The sequence below is a fragment of the Diorhabda sublineata genome, chromosome 1 (assembly GCF_026230105.1).
Source record: "Diorhabda sublineata isolate icDioSubl1.1 chromosome 1, icDioSubl1.1, whole genome shotgun sequence".
NCBI classification, from domain to species: domain Eukaryota; kingdom Metazoa; phylum Arthropoda; class Insecta; order Coleoptera; family Chrysomelidae; genus Diorhabda; species Diorhabda sublineata.
In genome coordinates this window covers 12,409,771-12,429,877 of record NC_079474.1, presented here as the reverse complement: position 1 = coordinate 12,429,877, position 20,107 = coordinate 12,409,771, and the positions used below count along the sequence as shown (strand labels likewise).

The 20,107-nt window shown below is 30.2% G+C and overlaps 1 protein-coding gene across 3 annotated transcripts in view; it reads right to left on the bottom strand.

The window, feature by feature from the left end:
• LOC130448530 (optomotor-blind protein) overlaps nucleotides 1-20,107 on the bottom strand; it is a 134,785-nt gene that overhangs the window by 48,563 nt on the left and 66,115 nt on the right. The gene's annotated exons all lie outside the window — the stretch shown is intronic.

Sequence of the window (20,107 nt, the reverse complement as noted above, 5' to 3'; positions counted from 1 at the left end):
AGCAACCCTCGTATAAACCTAATTAATTATAATTCATCAGTCGACGTCGTCTGTTGTGTCCATTCGTTTCAAAGTCTCGTGGAAAACTTACGAAAAGTGTCGCAATTAAAATATTCAACTCCCTGTGAAAGCTATAAATCTAAACACCATATTATGGTAATAATTCAGAAAAGTGCTGCTTTATGAACGAAATTAATAATTTAGAAACTCAAAAGCTGCAACAAGGGAAGTAAATTCCGTGAAAACTTCTCATATAATTAATAACCTCTGAAAATAAACAGCAAAAACTATGCAAATGCTAATTTTTGGTAGAGTATCGTTTCAAAAAAATTTATAGACTTGAATGTTAAAATTATGATCCCCAACTGCATCATTTGGAATATCTAATCAAGTAGTTGAAATTAGTAGCAAAAATATAGTAGAACTGAAAACATATAATCCAGCAAGACTGTCTCAAGAAGTTTCTGGCTTCTGTTATCCATATCAGCTAGTGGAAACTTACGCTATCTCGTGGGTATTTTGAGTACTAATAAGTGCTTCAGAAAAATTGAATACCCAAATTAAAAACTTGCCTTATAATAATATTAAGAGGCAATTTCTAACTAGTTGTTGTCACTAAAATTAAAAAAGTAAACGATGACAACGTAAAAAACGATATTATAGTTTTTTGAAGGGTATCTACTAGTCTAGATCAGACACCGATTCAAACCTTATCGTTCAACATCAACTAATGGCTCTTTTCCTTAAGGATTTTTCCGGATAGATTCATCCAACTATTAAATCCTGAATTTTGATGTGGAGCTATTTGAAAGGCAAAAACTGCAATAGATACTACAATCAATTGAGAAACTGAGCATAAAACATTTTTCCTTACCATATGTACAAGGACTTTCTCAACAACCTTTTTTAACGCTGTCTACATGGGACAGACATCGTAATATTTAGAAAATAGAATAAAAGTTCATCAACATTTTTCCTTACCATATGTACAAGGACTTTCTCAACAACCTTTTTTAACGCTGTCTATATGGGACAGACATCGCAATATTTAAAAAATAGAATAAAAGTTCATCAACATTTTTCCTTACCATATGTACAAGGTCTTTCTCAACAACCTTTTTTAACGCTGTCTACATGGGACAGACATCGTAATATTTAGAAAATAGAATAAAAGTTCATCAACATTTTTCCTTACCATATGTACAAGGACTTTCTCAACAACCTTTTTTAACGCTGTCTACATGGGACAGACATCGTAATATTTAGAAAATAGAATAAAAGTTCATCAACATTTTTCCTTACCATATGTACAAGGACTTTCTCTCAACAACCTTTTTTAACGCTGTCTACATGGGACAGGCATCGTAATATTTAGAAAATAGAATAAAAGTTCATCAACATTTTTCCTTACCATATGTACAAGGACTTTCTCAACAACCTTTTTTAACGCTGTCTACATGGGACAGACATCGTAATATTTAGAAAATAGAATAAAAGTTCATCAACATTTTTCCTTACCATATGTACAAGGACTTTCTCAACAACCTTTTTTAACGCTGTCTACATGGGACAGACATCGTAATATTTAGAAAATAGAATAAAAGTTCATCAACATTTTTCCTTACCATATGTACAAGGTCTTTCTCAACAACCTTTTTTAACTCTGTCTACATGGGACAGACATCGTAATATTTAGAAAATAGAATAAAAGTTCATCAACATTTTTCCTTACCATATGTACAAGGACTTTCTCAACAACCTTTTTTAACGCTGTCTACATGGGACAGACATCGTAATATTTAGAAAATAGAATAAAAGTTCATCAACATTTTTCCTTACCATATGTACAAGGACTTTCTCAACAACCTTTTTTAACGCTGTCTACATGGGACAGACATTGTAATATTTAGAAAATAGAATAAAAATTGAACCTGTATTAATGAACTACGAAATAGTTCTTGAAACGGAATCAAATAGAAAAAAGAGAATTCTTGGAAATGGTTTACAAACATAACAAGATAAAACTATTAATGATGAAAAAGACCTTATCAATTTTAGAAAATTTGTAACTCAATTTTAGAATTTTAATACAAGTACAAATAATTTGATTGATGGCTGCTACATATTTTTCAGATGTAAACATTCAGGAAAAATCAAATTTTCTTGTTAAAACTATTTTGATTTCATTTTTATTCTGATAATAATGATGTGGGTGATGTATTGATTAATATAAATACGCAAATTGTCAGAGTCAAATCATATTTTGATTAAAACTGAAAGTAGTCGAAACGTCAAAAACAAATTTTAAATCAGAAAATACCTAAAATCAAGACGATTTAGTTATATTCATCAAGTACTATGTGAAAAAAAACCTCAAACTGGTCGATTTTTATTCTTAAATTTGATGTTATCCCCTCCAGCACCCCCTACGAATTATAAGTACCCCCTCGAAAATTTTAAATAAGAAAAGGGATCGTGACCAAAGGGATTTTAGTCCTCTGTTCAGCAATATGAAGTTTTTCCAAATTTGGTGCAATCGTAACTGAGAAAATTAATTTTTGGAGCAGAGAAAATCGTCACTGGATGTGCGGGACTCACTCAATATACTAAAAAAGTAAACGGTTGAGCTGGTATTATTAACAATAGAATTATTTTTTTGAGTGCACAGTTAATGGTGTTAATCATTCGAATTAGATAGATTGGTTTATCCCAATAGGTGAATTGGAAGACGTGGAACGATCGAACGGCCGGCTAGATCCCCCGATTTGGCTCCTTTCGATAACTTTTTAGAAGGTTATTTATAATCTAATATATATTTCAATAGGCCAGACAATATTTCTGGCTTAAAAGCTAGGATAATGGAAGAAATTAACAAAATAATCCCTGGGGTCATATTATGAAGTGAATTTTGAACATTTAATTGTAAATTACATTGTTGAGATCGAACCAAATTTGAAAAACTTTATATTGGTAGACAGAGGACTAAAATCCCTTTCAAACAATGTGCCATACGACCCCCTTTCTTATTTAAAATGTTCGAGAGAGTGCTTTTCAATTTCAGAATAAAAATCGACTTGTTTGAATTTTTTTTTAGTACATAATAACATACTTAGAATCAAAGTTTATTACCCGATGTTTCTTAATGAGATAAACAAGTGTTTTATCGGTAATCTTCAAACGTTCAAAGTTGATAATAAAATTACCCCATCTAATTATAAATTGATTGGTATAAAACGAACTGGTGAGAAATAACAAACAATTCGATAAGAAAGCATCGAACGTTATCTCTGCATGTTGTTTATGAAGAAATCTCGAAATAAATCATAATTATTAATATTAATTAGTTGGAATTATAAACAATGAATAGCTATTTTAATTAAACATTAGTTTTTCATAAAATCGTTTCAAAAATCTTGTTATTGCTCCAATTAAATTGATAATTAAACTAAAGATTACCAATGCTTAAATATAATAATAAGAAACAACAAAAATTTTGATAGAATTTTCAAAAGAATCTTTTCGTTAAGTTAATGGGTTAGGGTAGGAGTGGGGAAGATGTAGATGGTACAGATTGGAGGGATAGTTCGACTAAAAGGACTTTTTTCAGCTCAATTCAAACTCGTCAAAAAATTCACGCCACAAATTACTCAGCTTTACCCACCCTTTAGCCTAGCTAAAACACCCCAACAGCGCTTCGGTTTCACGACCCATTTTATTTTATTCGCTTCATTTATAGTATTCAATTAAATTCTAAGTGTGACTCACTAAGAAAAACGCATTTTTCTCCCAAAAATTGATTTTGTTCATCAATATAATTTCCTTCAAGAACAATACATCAATCCGACGCTTCTCTAACTTATCAATGCCGTGCTTGTCTTTTTTCTCAAAATAGGCTTCAGTTTTATCAATTGCTTCTTCAGCCAGTAATCACTGATGGTCAAATCTGGAGTAAACGGTGGATGATGAAGCAATTCGTTCAATTAAATCATCGTTACCATCGACTTGTGAATCGGTGCGTTGTCTTGGTGAAACAGTGGACATTTGAGGTCGTTTTTCCTTGATTTTTACATTCAAACTATCCAACAACTGCATTCAATATTCGCTATTGATTGTTTCTTCCTTTTGGACATAATTGATGAACAATATTCCACGCACATCCCAAAATACTGAAGCCATAACCTTAGGACGTGGTTGACCGGCTGTAATCCATTCATATAATGATCGTTTTGATTCCAAAGTGGATGGATCTATGTTTGATCCATTGTTACATATTGACGCAAAAACCGTGATTTATTATGTGTAAACATGGCCAAACACTGTTCTGAATCATCAAAACGTTGTGGTTTTGGATCGACTGTGAGTAAACGCGGCGCCCACTTGAAAAAATCTTTCCCATGGTCAAATTTTCATGCATAATTGTAACACACTGCCTTCTGACATGTTAATGGCGATTAATTACGATTAGGTATAACCAATTTGTGGACTTTTTTAAGTTTTCTGGAGTAACCACCTCAATTGGCCGACCACAAAGTGTTGTTTCATCAACATCCATTATTGCAGTGGCTGAAAGTTTATATTTCTAGCTCATGCACCCTACTCTCCAAATTCAGTTCCCTTAGATTTTCAGACTTGAAAAAATAGATCGGGAGTTAAAGATATAAAAATAAATATATTTCTTTCCAAAATTTTTGGGTACATATTATGTAGTTTCTTTTTTCGCTTCGTTTCTTTGTCGTATTATTTTGAATATTGTTTTTAATTTTATATCTTTGATATTAAAACTTTTCCATTTGCACCCAGTATTTTATTAGATGCTTGTTTTCGATAGTTTTAATGGGTATTGACGTTGACGATTCGCAAATTGTGGAAAATATAAATTAGACTGTAATTTGTAGATAAAAACTGTGTTTAAATAGAAATTCTGTTAAGTAACCTTTTTTTAATTATTATCTCATTCAATAATCTCTATAATATGTTGTGGAAAATTGAATAGACTCGTTTTTCAGTTGAAATTGTTGATTTAAATGTATAAAATGCGCTTTCAACGATTGAAATTTCATTAAAATTAACGAGCTGTCTACACCGGAACGAAAGGCATTAAATTATATAATCTGGTTTTGAACAATAACCAACTATCGTACTATATCAAATATAGTATTAATTTTATAAAATTGTTCACAATTTTTGATAATAAAATATAGTAACGTTACTCAAAATGTCTCTAGCAATTGATTTCGATAAAAAATTTGATGAAATTGATAAATAAAAAAGCAAAACTCCTGCCCCAATTATTAATTGAAATATCATATTGGTGACTATCAATTTACTAGAAAGAATCCGTGAATCGATGTTAAAACAATTTCAAGATGTTTATCATCAGGTATTAGAATGATTTTTACGAAGTAAATGCAAAATAATAAAAAAATGGAAATGGAAAATGGAAAAATCAATGTAGAAGGGGCATAATTCAAGTAGAATAATCATCAATCTAGAGTTTTTCAACTAAGTCCTGTATATCAAACCAGATGGTTCTAGAAGTACCTGGTTCGCCGAAAAAAACACATACTAAGGCCCTTAATAGCTGAGTATTCATAATTATTTATAGCAGTACGTCTTCTTCAAGTACTTGGAAGATACTTGAAGAGCAGCAGCTACATCATAATCATTATAGACAAGTCCAAGAGATCTTGGCAGCCCTAGGTATGTTTAAAACTCGTTTAAAGTTGATATTTGGGCAGCAACTTTAGGTAACAAATTAATAAGTTATCACCTGGAAGTTTAAATGATGATACGAGCGAATATCTCTCATCTTCGAATCGATGGAATGGTAGAGGTGCAGAAGCTCCGATTCATCGGCCTCTTCGATTTCAATCCCAATCAATCCCTTAGATTGATACACAGTTTGATTGGTAAGGCAGAATTCAATAGACGCGAACACTTTTTTAGAAACACCCCGTATATTTATTATATATCGGGTTTAATAGTAAAAAAATTGGAGCGTCGTATTAAGTATTAAGAAACGAGACTAATTTTAGAAAAATAATTTTGAGGTGACGAATTTGCGGACCACCTCAAATTCGAAACAAAAAATAACATTATCAAAATATAAAAAGAGATAGAAATTACCCGTCTATGACGAGAATTAGAAAAAAACGGGGGCAACCGCGGTAAGAAAGTGGAAAACTGTGTTTTGTAATCTAAATGGCGTTTGGATATCGAGTTTTAGCTACCGTTCTGCCAGCATTTTGGGTGGCTTCATATAAATGAACAATAATGTCCTTTTAACACTTGATAAGTGAATGATAAGGATTGGAAATTAATGCTTTTAGTTCTTTTAACGTAGGACGCCGATGACACGCTCATAGAAGCTACTAGATTTTTTTTTGATGATGACGACTTTAATTCTGAAAGGTATTACAACAGAAAGAAACTGATCAAGATATTGTTTCCATTAACATACTGTATATTATTAATATAGGGTTCTCCATAAAAGTGTTTTAAAATAAATATAAGGGTGAGGAAGGTAAAACTTCGTACGTTTTTGCACAGCTTAACAAGTGGACGTTTATCGAAACAATTGTCAATTATTTCTCGTGATTTGACAGCTGTCAAATGTCACAAGATGAGTTACAAGTAGGGAAAATGGTGAAAAAAGGAGAGAGACGCTTTGATTGAAGTAGATCAGCGTCAATTTGCGAATACTGTGCAAATAAGCAACAAAAATCGAAATTTAGAGCTCTCGCTCGCCAAAAATTTGGAAATTATTATCGACGATGAATCATATTTTACTTTTGACCATATACTATATACCATAAAAGTGTTTAAAAATAAATGTGGACAGCTTAACAAGTGGACGTTTACCAAAACAATTGTCAATTATTTCTCGTGATTTGACAGCTGTCAAATGTCACAAGATGAGTTACAAGTAGGGAAAATGGTGAAAAAAGGAGAGAGACGCTTTGATTGAAGTAGATCAGCGTCAATTTGCGAATATTGTGCAAATAAGCAACAAAAATCGAAATTTAGAGCTCTCGCTCGCCAAAGATTTGGAAATTATTATCGACGATGAGTCATATTTTACTTTTGACCATATACCGTATACCATAAAAGTGTTTTAAAATAAATATGGACAGCTTAGCAAGTGGACGTTTACCAAAACAATTGTCAATTATTTCTCGTGATTTGACAGCTGTCAAATGTCACAAGATGAGTTACAAGTAGGGAAAATGGTGAAAAAAGGAGAGAGACGCTTTGGTTGAAGTAGATCAGCGTCAGTTTGCGAATATTGTGCAAATAAGCAACAAAAATCGAAATTTAGAGCTCTCGCTCGCCAAAAATTTGGAAATTATTATCGACGATGAATCATATTTTACTTTTGACCATATACTATATACCATAAAAGTGTTTAAAAATAAATGTGGACAGCTTAACAAGTGGACGTTTATCGAAACAATTGTCAATTATTTCTCGTGATTTGACAGCTGTCAAATGTCACAAGATGAGTTACAAGTAGGGAAAATGGTGAAAAAAGGAGAGAGACGCTTTGGTTGAAGTAGATCAGCGTCAATTTGCGAATATTGTGCAAATAAGCAACAAAAATCGAAATTTAGAGCTCTCGCTCGCCAAAAATTTGAAAATTATTATCGACGATGAGTCATATTTTACTTTTGAAAATATACTGTATACCATAAAAGTGTTTTAAAATAAATATGGACAGCTTAGCAAGTGGACTTTTACCAAAACAATTGTCAATTATTTCTCGTGATTTGACAGCTGTCAAATGTCACAAGTTGAGTTACAAGTATTGACAATGGTGAAGAAAGAAGAGAGACGCTTTGGTTGAATTAAATCAGCGTCAGTTTATTTAGAGTTCTCGCTCGCCAGAGATTTGAAAATTATTATCGACGATGAGTCATATTTTACTTTTAACACCAATAAAATGGCGGATAAACAGACTTATTCTTCTGGTAATTCTGCCAAAATCTATGAAAAAGAATGTGTTGCATCGCAATTAATGCAATTCATAAATAAACAGCATCCTCAAGGAAATTTTGTGTTTGTACTACATATGACAACTGCCCATCATGCATAAGATGTTGTGGGAGCTTATGAAGAATTGAATATTCCATTTATTAGCAAATCAAATCTTCAATGCACATGAAGAATTAGGAAACAATTCCTGCTCATATCAATTAAGCACAACCAAACTACACCATGAATTATTACATATTTTGAGATATTTTTTGACTATGAAAGATTTTTCCGCTTCATGCTTTCGATTTTTGAATTCCATAATGCCCTATATAATCTTACCTTTTCATTATTAAAAAATCGGAATATACAAAAAAGAAACAAGGGAAAGAAGCTGCACAAATTCTTAATTAAAATGATTGATTTGATCAGAAAAAATTAAACTAAATACAAAAAAGACAATATATAAAGAAAATAATGAAAGCAGAGCAAATGGACTACTTGAGAAGATGGTGCGGGATATCCAGAGCAGAGCATATACGAAATGAAGACATTAGATGAAGGTTTGCGTGATTTTGCAGAGAATGCAGACTAAGCAATTGCTTTGATAGAAGACCCCCAAGGATCTGGAAGGAAAAAATTGAGCAGACCATGAAAGTCAGAGCTATCCAGGAAAACGAGTGGATATAAATGATGTTGAGGATACATGAAGATATTTTTAAGAAGACATTCTAGAGCAGAAATATAAAAATAACACACTGGTAAACGAAAAATATGAAAAGGATGGTTAAAAACATAATATAGTACAAACAATTGAAAAATATATAGTTTTTTTTACTTTATTTATTTTTCACTACCAACAACATATAGATATAATCAAAAACTTTTCTCTGGCAAGCTAAGGAAACATCTCTGAAGAATCTAAAAGACGTGAAATGCCATAATAATTAGAAAATAAATCAAGAAACTCTTGATGAAATTGGACTGAAGAAAAAAGTTCTAAACCAGACCAAATAAGAACTAGAAGTAGAGAAGGTGAAGGAAGATCTAGGTGGTCAAGTAAATTCAATCTACCATCTTCATAATTCTTCTTCTTCTCCACTTATAACAGCCGATATTCCGTGGAAAACCTCAGGTACCTTGACATGAAACTTTTAGCTTGATCGAGTGTTTTAGGGAAAGTCTGCAGGTTATTCCTCCTCCAGAATATCGCGCTTGTTATCTGTAGCATTGATAAGAGTCATTTAGTTCGCTAATGCTGATCCCAATCTTTTTGTCCTAATCTTTTTCATGCATTCTTTAGCATCAGATGAAATGCACCATGTTGAACTACAACATTTTAAGTATTGATATTTATGCATCAATACAGATCAAACAATTACAGTATATTATGAACCTGATGGTCGAAAATTCTCTCAAAATTAATTATTTGGGATTGTTATTAAATTTAGTTTCCAAGCTCTCGATAGTAGTATGTTAAATCAACTTTCTATCAAAGTGAAATGAAATTCATTCGAACTATTCAGAGAAAATGATTGGTAAAAGTGTTTTCTTTTAGTCGGCTTCGTATGCGTCTGGTGTCGTACTACATTATTTCTTTTATGTATCAGATCGAATATTTACATGGAATTAAGGAAAAAAAACTATATTTGTCTTATTTTAATTCGTCTAAACCAACTGGCAACTGGTTCCACCAGTTAACTAGGTCTCTGTTTTTGAATCATAATGAGATATAGGCGCCTCGGTATAATTTATATCTCGCCTGTCTTTTGTTCTTTTTTTTTTTAATAGTTTTGTAGAGGCAGGTACCTACGGTTTCACAACATATACGACCTGTCCCATCAAACTTTCGGAATATATATTTGTTTAATTATGAATTGGATAGTTTTGTAGAATTCGTTTTTGAGTCTACCATAGAACAAATATACTACCAATGATTCTATTTGTACGAACTATAAACTTATCATTCAGTTTTGTTAAGTAAATTGTTAATATTTAACTGGTAGATACTTTTAGTGCTAATAGAAGAAAATTTACGTCTAAAGTACAATCTACATCTCGATTTAAAACTGCTGCACACTTCAAGATCATTAGTTTTTCTTTACTATGTTGAATTGTTCAGAAACCACCAGATGTTAAGCTATCTTCAGGTATGATTTTCATTTAAAAGATTGGTTATCATCATAGCTACTTCAACAATAATTTTTTCGACGTTTTTCCTCAAGATCAATACTTTTTCTTTACCATGTTGAATTGTCCATAAACCACCAGATGTTAAGCTATCTTCAGGTATGATTTTCATTTAGAAGATTGGTTATCATCATAGCTACTTCAACAATAATTTTTTCGACGTTTTTCCTCAAGATCAATACTTTTTCTTTACCATGTTGAATTGTCCATAAACTACCAGATGTTAAGCTATCTTCAGGTATGATTTCCATTTAGAAGATTGGTTATCATCATAGCTACTTCAACAATAATTTTTTCGACGTTTTTCCTCAAGATCAATACTTTTTCTTTACCATGTTGAATTGTCCATAAACTACCAGATGTTAAGCTATCTTCAGGTATGATTTCCATTTAGAAGATTGGTTATCATCATAGCTACTTCAACAATAATTTTTTCGACGTTTTTCCTCAAGATCAATACTTTTTCTTTACCATGTTGAATTGTCCATAAACCACCAGATGTTAAGCTATCTTCAGGTATAATTTCCATTTAGAAGATTGGTTATCATCATAGCTACTTCAACAATAATTCTTTCGACGCTTTTCCTCAAGATCAATACTTTTTCTTTACCATGTTGAATTGTCCATAAACCACCAGATGTTAAGCTATCTTCAGGTATGATTTCCATTTAGAAGATTGGTTATCATCATAGCTACTTCAACAATAATTTTTTCGACGTTTTTCCTCAAGATCAATACTTTTTCTTTACCATGTTGAATTGTCCATAAACCACCAGATGTTAAGCTATCTTCAGGTATGATTTCCATTTAGAAGATTGGTTATCATCATAGCTACTTCAACAATAATTCTTTCGACGCTTTCCTTCAAGACCAAACTTTTCTTTAACATGTTGAATTGTCCAGATTGTTTCGTCTTCCACATAGAGTAGTTCATTGCAACAGAATCATTATCAATGGTTTTGGTGCAGATTTACCCTGGCCTCTATGCATTCGTCAGTTTGAATTGAATGCAAACATATGCAGTTTGTTTGAGATTATCATTTGTATATTTCCTTCATCTAATGTATTACATTTTGGTTGACATGAAGACATCGCTGCATCAAGACATTTTGTTTCTTTGGAATTGTGACAAAAGTTTATTGAAGCCGTATATCAAACATATAATTTCTGTGAGATATTGTTGGATAGGGAGCTTTTGCTTACCCTTCTACATCCTTCATTTTATTTACTAAAATTTCCATTTAAATTTATTATCAAACAAAAGATATTCATATAAATGATAATATGTTTTAAGATTCTCAGAGAAACTGAATAAAAAGTATTAGTAGCAATAAAACTAAACCTCGTATTCGTTTGTTGCACTTCGGGGGGCAAAAGACCTTTTTTGTAAACAGACCGCTTTAGCCTTAAAGTTGACTTTCAAATAATTTACGGCTTGAGCTTGTTAAACGTCGTCACCAAATTTTGTACCTGGTAAAAAGAAACATGTCTAAAGTTTAGATAAGATTTTATATGATTTGCTTTACTTTAAATATCAAATTCCATTGCATTCGATTGGGATCTTCAATGTAGAGAAGCCTGTGCTAAATTTGTGTTACAACATCCACCAAGTTCGCCAGATTTAGTTTCTTCTCAATTCTGGTTAAGCTAAATCCATTCAAAATATAATTGAGTTTTTTTGTTTATTAAGTAGAATTAAAAGTCGGTAATTCTTTTACGAAATCTATCGTATCAATTAACTGAGTAGCACGGCTTTCTTCTGTGAGAATCCTCAGCCTGTTTATATATTTGTTCACAATCTCCGGCTAACACTTTGTCAATATTTGACAACTTCGGCCTTCTGATCGGAACTGACGGCTATCGTTTGTCGCTCAGTCGATACTTAATCTTCTTCTTACTCAAACAATGTTAATGCGTATTTAACTTCAATATCGTATTTCTAGGAATAATTTATTAAACTAACTAAACACCTGTGAAAAAAATTACTAATACGTGTTGAATCAGATTCTATAAAGATTATTAACGTTTCTGTCAAATCTTTTTAGGTGAAAAACTGTTTTCCTTATCAGGTGGAACGGTTCAAGCATCAAAAATTATGTAGATGATACAATTTAAACTGAAATAACTTTCATTGAGACAGATTTTAATTTAAATAAAACAAATAAATAGCAATCATAATCAATAAACTTATTTATGTCTTATATTCATTTCAAAAGTGGTTTTTCGAACGTCATGAATTCAAAATTTGGGGAAAAATGTGAAAAAAATGTTATTGAGGTTTCTGTCAAATATTTTTACGTGGAAAACTGTTTTCCTTATCAGGTGGAACGGTTCAAGCTTCAAAAATTATGTAGATGATACAATTTAAACTGAAATAACTTTCATTGAGACAGATTTTAATTTAAATAAAACAAATAAATAGCAATCATAATCAATAAACTTATTTATGTCTTATATTCATTTCAAAAGTGGTTTTTCGAACGTCATGAATTCAAAATTTGGGGAAAAATGTGAAAAAAATGTTATTGAGGTTTCTGTCAAATATTTTTACGTGGAAAACTGTTTTCCTTATCAGGTGGAACGGTTCAAGCTTCAAAAATTATGTAGATGATACAATTTAAACTGAAATAACTTTCATTGAGACAGATTTTAATTTAAATAAAACAAATAAATAGCAATCATAATCAATAAACTTATTTATGTCTTATATTCATTTCAAAAGTGGTTTTTCGAACGTCATGAATTCAAAATTTGGGGAAAAATGTGAAAAAAATGTTATTGAGGTTTCTGTCAAATATTTTTACGTGGAAAACTGTTTTCCTTATCAGGTGGAACGGTTCAAGCTTCAAAAATTATGTAGATGATACAATTTAAACTGAAATAACTTTCATTGAGACAGATTTTAATTTAAATAAAACAAATAAATAGCAATCATAATCAATAAACTTATTTATGTCTTATATTCATTTCAAAAGTGGTTTTTCGAACGTCATGAATTCAAAATTTGGGGAAAAATGTGAAAAAAATGTTATTGAGGTTTCTGTCAAATATTTTTACGTGGAAAACTGTTTTCCTTATCAGGTGGAACGGTTCAAGCTTCAAAAATTATGTAGATGATACAATTTAAACTGAAATAACTTTCATTGAGACAGATTTTAATTTAAATAAAACAAATAAATAGCAATCATAATCAATAAACTTATTTATGTCTTATATTCATTTCAAAAGTGGTTTTTCGAACGTCATGAATTCAAAATTTGGGGAAAAATGTGAAAAAAATGTTATTGAGGTTTCTGTCAAATATTTTTACGTGGAAAACTGTTTTCCTTATCAGGTGAAATGATTCAAGCTTCAAAAATTATGTAGATGATACAATTTAAACTGAAATAACTTTCATTGAGACAGATTTTAATTTAAATAAAACAAATAAATAGCAATCATAATCAATAAACTTATTTATGTCTTATATTCATTTCAAAAGTGGTTTTTCGAACGTCATGAATTCAAAATTTGGGGAAAAATGTGAAAAAAATGTTATTGAGGTTTCTGTCAAATATTTTTACGTGGAAAACTGTTTTCCTTATCAGGTGGAACGGTTCAAGCTTCAAAAATTATGTAGATGATACAATTTAAACTGAAATAACTTTCATTGAGACAGATTTTAATTTAAATAAAACAAATAAATAGCAATCATAATCAATAAACTTATTTATGTCTTATATTCATTTCAAAAGTGGTTTTTCGAACGTCATGAATTCAAAATTTGGGGAAAAATGTGAAAAAAATGTTATTGAGGTTTCTGTCAAATATTTTTACGTGGAAAACTGTTTTCCTTATCAGGTGGAACGGTTCAAGCTTCAAAAATTATGTAGATGATACAATTTAAACTGAAATAACTTTCATTGAGACAGATTTTAATTTAAATAAAACAAATAAATAGCAATCATAATCAATAAACTTATTTATGTCTTATATTCATTTCAAAAGTGGTTTTTCGAACGTCATGAATTCAAAATTTGGGGAAAAATGTGAAAAAAATGTTATTGAGGTTTCTGTCAAATATTTTTACGTGGAAAACTGTTTTCCTTATCAGGTGGAACGGTTCAAGCTTCAAAAATTATGTAGATGATACAATTTAAACTGAAATAACTTTCATTGAGACAGATTTTAATTTAAATAAAACAAATAAATAGCAATCATAATCAATAAACTTATTTATGTCTTATATTCATTTCAAAAGTGGTTTTTCGAACGTCATGAATTCAAAATTTGGGGAAAAATGTGAAAAAAATGTTATTGAGGTTTCTGTCAAATATTTTTACGTGGAAAACTGTTTTCCTTATCAGGTGAAATGATTCAAGCTTCAAAAATTATGTAGATGATACAATTTAAACTGAAATAACTTTCATTGAGACAGATTTTAATTTAAATAAAACAAATAAATAGCAATCATAATCAATAAACTTATTTATGTCTTATATTCATTTCAAAAGTGGTTTTTCGAACGTCATGAATTCAAAATTTGGGGAAAAATGTGAAAAAAATGTTATTGAGGTTTCTGTCAAATATTTTTACGTGGAAAACTGTTTTCCTTATCAGGTGGAACGGTTCAAGCTTCAAAAATTATGTAGATGATACAATTTAAACTGAAATAACTTTCATTGAGACAGATTTTAATTTAAATAAAACAAATAAATAGCAATCATAATCAATAAACTTATTTATGTCTTATATTCATTTCAAAAGTGGTTTTTCGAATGTCATGAATTCAAAATTTGTGGAAAATTGTAAAAAAAATGTTATTAACGTTTCTGTCAAATCTTTTTACGTGAAAAACTGTTTTCCTTATCAGGTGAAACGGTTCAAGCTTCAAAAATTATGTAGATGATACAATTTAAACTGAAATAACTTTCATTGAGACAGATTTTAATTTCAATGAAACAAATTAACAGCAATCATAATCAATAAACTTATTTATGTCTTATATTAATTTCAAAAGTGGTTTTTCGAACGTCATGAGTTCAGAATTTAATGATAATGTGAATAAAAATGTTTTATTCTTTTCTCTTGACTGTATCTCTACGTTCTTCACTGTCCTCTACTTTTCCTCCCTTTCAAATTACTCTTCCTCTTCTTAAATCGGATTTTACCCATCCTTCATCTCTCCTTTAGCAATTCTTTTTGGATTCCTACCCTGACTCATTGAGCTCTAGCTACGTCTATTATGTTAGCTTCTTCATATATTTCTTTTATTTCATTATTCCTTTTTATTGTACCATTCTTTACGACCTGGTTATCTTCTTTTAAAATCTATGATATACACAAGGCGCCTTAGAGAATACTCCAGACGAGGCTGTCAATAGAGCATTACACACAAGAGGATTAGATAGATCAACCTTCAGATACATGGTAGGGCAAATAGGGGATGTCCACAAGAGGGACTACTGGGACTTCAGCATACTCTGTGACATAGTTCAAAGAGGACCCAACTATACGAAAAGTTGGTGTCGATCCGTGGGTCTAAACGTCGTCCCGGATCTAATTTCTTTCACTAGCAAGAAAAAACCTCAAATCCATCAAGCTACACATCAGAAATCATGCTTAACAGCTGCACTAGAATTGATTCTAAATCTCCGCATAGTACTGGAAAGCGTGTTAGAGAAGATAGAATGTTCAGAGACGAAATCACCAAAGAAAAACCGTCTCTAAATAATGACTTAACCTCTGGGACAAGTGGCATCATAAGACTATACAAGAAATGAATATAAATACGATTAAAAGGTATACGGAAGGTATACGGAAGGATTTAAGGAAGGATTTAAAACAGCAGACGGAACTTGAATAGTGTGCGAGAACCAAATACTCTGAGAGTATTTGTATTTTCGATTATTTAATGCTAATCAAAAGCTCGTTAGCATTGTGAAGATTGTTTTTATAGCCAAAACGTTTGTGGATACGATTCGAATACTATTAAAAACAAGGGAAACGATAATTAAGTATTATTATGATGATTTATCGACAGTTTATTCATTTGATGGTTTAAAAAATATTGAAAACTGGCTGGTTTTCATTGAAATTTTTAATATAAACATGTCACTTTCGTCCGTTTAATATGTCTATCTCGAAAAAGAAATTAGTTGTAACCTTTTTTTAATTCCCTTATGAATAAAATAACCAACCCATTCCGGATTTAATGAGGATTCATTAAAAATAGTTTAGACAGCTGCCAAAAGGAATTCAATTTCCGAAACTGACATTTTACGTAAGCTACCTCTACCCGAACGTCCTAAAAATGATGCTCGCGTCTACAACTGCTTATTTTGATTTTTTTTTTAATTTTTGAAAAATTATCGATAAATTGGCAGTGTTCTTCTTCGTTTCCTGCGCATATGAACTCGAAGAAGTCCGCAGTTGTTGGCACGGGTAGTAAGTGGCGCCATCAATCATTGTTCTACGGAAAACGCCCAGGGCTGTCTACTAAACAAACATGTAATTATGTATATGAACCCCTGTTTATCCCGAGTCACTATCATTATACAACAACAACAACAACCTGACCACCTCGATTTCTTTCTTTCTTCTCTTTTATATTTCTATAGTATGGGAGATAGTTTATCTATAAAGAAATACGGATTTTTCGTCTATGAAAGAAGTATCGAACGTCAAGAAACTCTTTCAAATGTTGTGGTAGTATCCTAGTAAATGATAAGATATCAGTTGCTAGGCAAAGCTACACTGCTCAACACAATTTACTGTCACACGGAAACTTGGAGCAAGTTTTGAATGTACTATGGCCACCAAACAATAATTTGTCAATAGAAAAAATTGAAACATCAGATTTCTTTGTGACTTCAAAACTAAAATTTATTATGAAAAGTAAAGAAAATACTAAAGCTGTTAAATAAACAAACATTAATTTGGATTTTTCGTTTTTTCATTAAAATATATGCTTATGATTATGCGAGACCTGAGGACTTCCGGACTAGATTTGTGCTTGATTTGGAGGCTTTGAGACAAACAGTTTGGCACTATGTAGAATTATGTCAAAAAATTCAGAAACTCGAAAAAAAATTTGACATGTTTGTATATAAATCTCTATATTTCCTAAACCAATCGAGATATCGATTTATCTTTGAAATTAATCGATTGAGAAAACATGTCTGTGACTGTATATATTAGATATCTTCAGTTTTATATTTGGAAGAAATATACAGGGTTAAATCTGAAGTAATTTTTTTTTAAAAAATAACACTATATAAATTTATAGTATCTAAAGTAGTGGAATGGCAACGTAGCAATACAAAAAAATCTAAATAAGAACGTTGGTACTATGTTAAAAAAAATGCAACAGCTCTTTCGTGGTGATACTAAGCAAGTTTTATAACATAAAGTTAGAAGTTATGAAAAAGTTTATTTCCAACTATTATGTCAAAGAATCCAGGAATTAAAACAAAATTTTCATATTTCGTAAACCATTCGAGATATCGATTTATTGTTGACATGAATCGATTGAGAAAACAATTGTCTAAATGACTGTATATATTAGATACCTTCAATTTCATATTTGTTAGAAATATACAGGGTTAAATCTGAAGTAATTTTTTTTTAAAAATAACACTATATAAATTTATAGTATCTAAAGTTGTGAAATGGCAACGTTGCAATACGAAAAAATCTAAAAAATAAAATTGATACTATCATAAAAAGAATATAACCGCTTGTTTTTGCTCATACTAAGCGTGTTTTATAGCATAAAGTTAGAAGTTATGAAAAAGTGTATTTCCAACTATTATGTCAAAAAATCCAGGAATTAAAACAAAATTTTGATATGTTTGTATAAAAATTTTCATATTTCGTAAACCATTCGAGATATCGATTTATTGTTGATATGAATCGATTGAGAAAACAATTGTCTAAATGACTGTATATATTAGATACCTTCAATTTCATATTTGTTAGAAATATACAGGGTTAAATCTGAAGTAATTTTTTTTTAAAAAATAACACTATATAAATTTATAGTATCTAAAGTTGTGAAATGGCAACGTTGCAATACGAAAAAATCTAAAAAATAAAATTGATACTATCATAAAAAAAATATAACCGCTTGTTTTTGCTCATACTAAGCATGCTTTATAACATAAAGTTAAAAGTTATGAAAAAGTGTATTTCCAACTATTATGTCAAAAAATCCAGGAATTAAAACAAAATTTTGATATGTTTGTATAAAAATTTTCATATTTCGTAAACCATTCGAGATATCGATTTATTGTTGACATGAATCGATTGAGAAAACAATTGTCTAAATGACTGTATATATTAGATACCTTCAATTTCATATTTGTTAGAAATATACAGGGTTAAATCTGAAGTAATTTTTTTTTAAAAAATAACACTATATAAATTTATAGTATCTAAAGTTGTGAAATGGCAACGTTGCAATACGAAAAAATCTAAAAAATAAAATTGATACTATCATAAAAAAAATATAACCGCTTGTTTTTGCTCATACTAAGCGTGCTTTATAACATAGAGTTAAAAGTTATGAAAAAGTGTATTTTCAACTATTATGTCAAAAAATCCAGGAATTAAAACAAAATTTTGACATGTTTGTATCAAAATTTCCATACTTCCTAAGTCATTCGAGATATCGATTTATCTTTGACATGAATCGATTGAGAATGTGTTTATATATTAGATACCTTCAATTTCATATTTGGTATAAATATACAGGGTTAAATCTGAAGTGAATTTAAAAAAAATAACAAAATATAAATTTATAGTATCTACAGTTGTGGAATGGCAACGTCGCAATACGAAAAAATCTAAAAAAGAACAGTGGTAGTATCATAAAAAATATATAACCGCATTTTCGTGTTCATACTAAGCAAGTTTTATAATATAAAGTTAGAAGTTAAGAAACGAAATTTCAGATTTCAAATGGAACTCTTTCCTCTGCTAATAACAAATAATTTTGTTTCAGGTTTTGCTAAATTTCTGTACAACGGAGTTTTTTGATACGAGAAGTTAGAAAAGATAGCAACTGCTTTGAAAAAAAAAATATTATAGACGGAAAATTGAGGGAAATTCATGATTTCTTGTAAAACAATACAATTGATGCGACAATTGGAATGATTTTTGGATTTTTCTGACCAAAATGCATGATTTTTGTTACATATGTTTTCTAAACAAGTGTATTTTCAACTATTACGTCAAAAAACACAAAAAAAATTGAACATGTTTGTATGAACAATTCAATATTTCCTAAACCATTCGAGATATCGATTTATTTTTGACTTTAATCGATTGAGAAAACATATGTCTAAGTTACTGTCTAAATTAGATAACTTCAGTTTCATATTTGTTACAAATATACAGGGTTAAATTCATTATTTTTCGTAAAATGATACAATTGATCTGGAAACATGTTTTTTGCATATTTTGTGTTCTAATTTCCAACTTATAAGTCATTTTAATGCTTTTGCTATAAAATAAGGACTTGGATATTGATGCTGAAGCCATTTTGAGATTTTTAAACCCCCAAATTCCATATCAAAACTATTGCTACAAATTATCAACAAAAATAATATCAAAAGTGAATAAGTTTTGTATTTACTCTGAAAAAATTTTCTGTAGTTTGGCGAACATTCAGCATCCTATCATTTGTATAAATTCTCATCCCGTTCCGTGCGAATGATAAAAATGAAAGACTTACTAAAGAAGCTTAATAAAATGCTAGTTGCTGGAGTGAACTACGTTCTACAGTTTCAAAAACAAAGAAACTTAATAAAATGGTTTCCCAACCATTTTGAAAATATAACTAACGATATTATCAAAAATTATAGATTTTCAAAAAAAAGTTTCGAAACCTAAGATTTATATTCGTCTCCAGACGATCACATCTTTGGTTTATATCGAATTAGTACTGAACAACTTCGATTTGTTG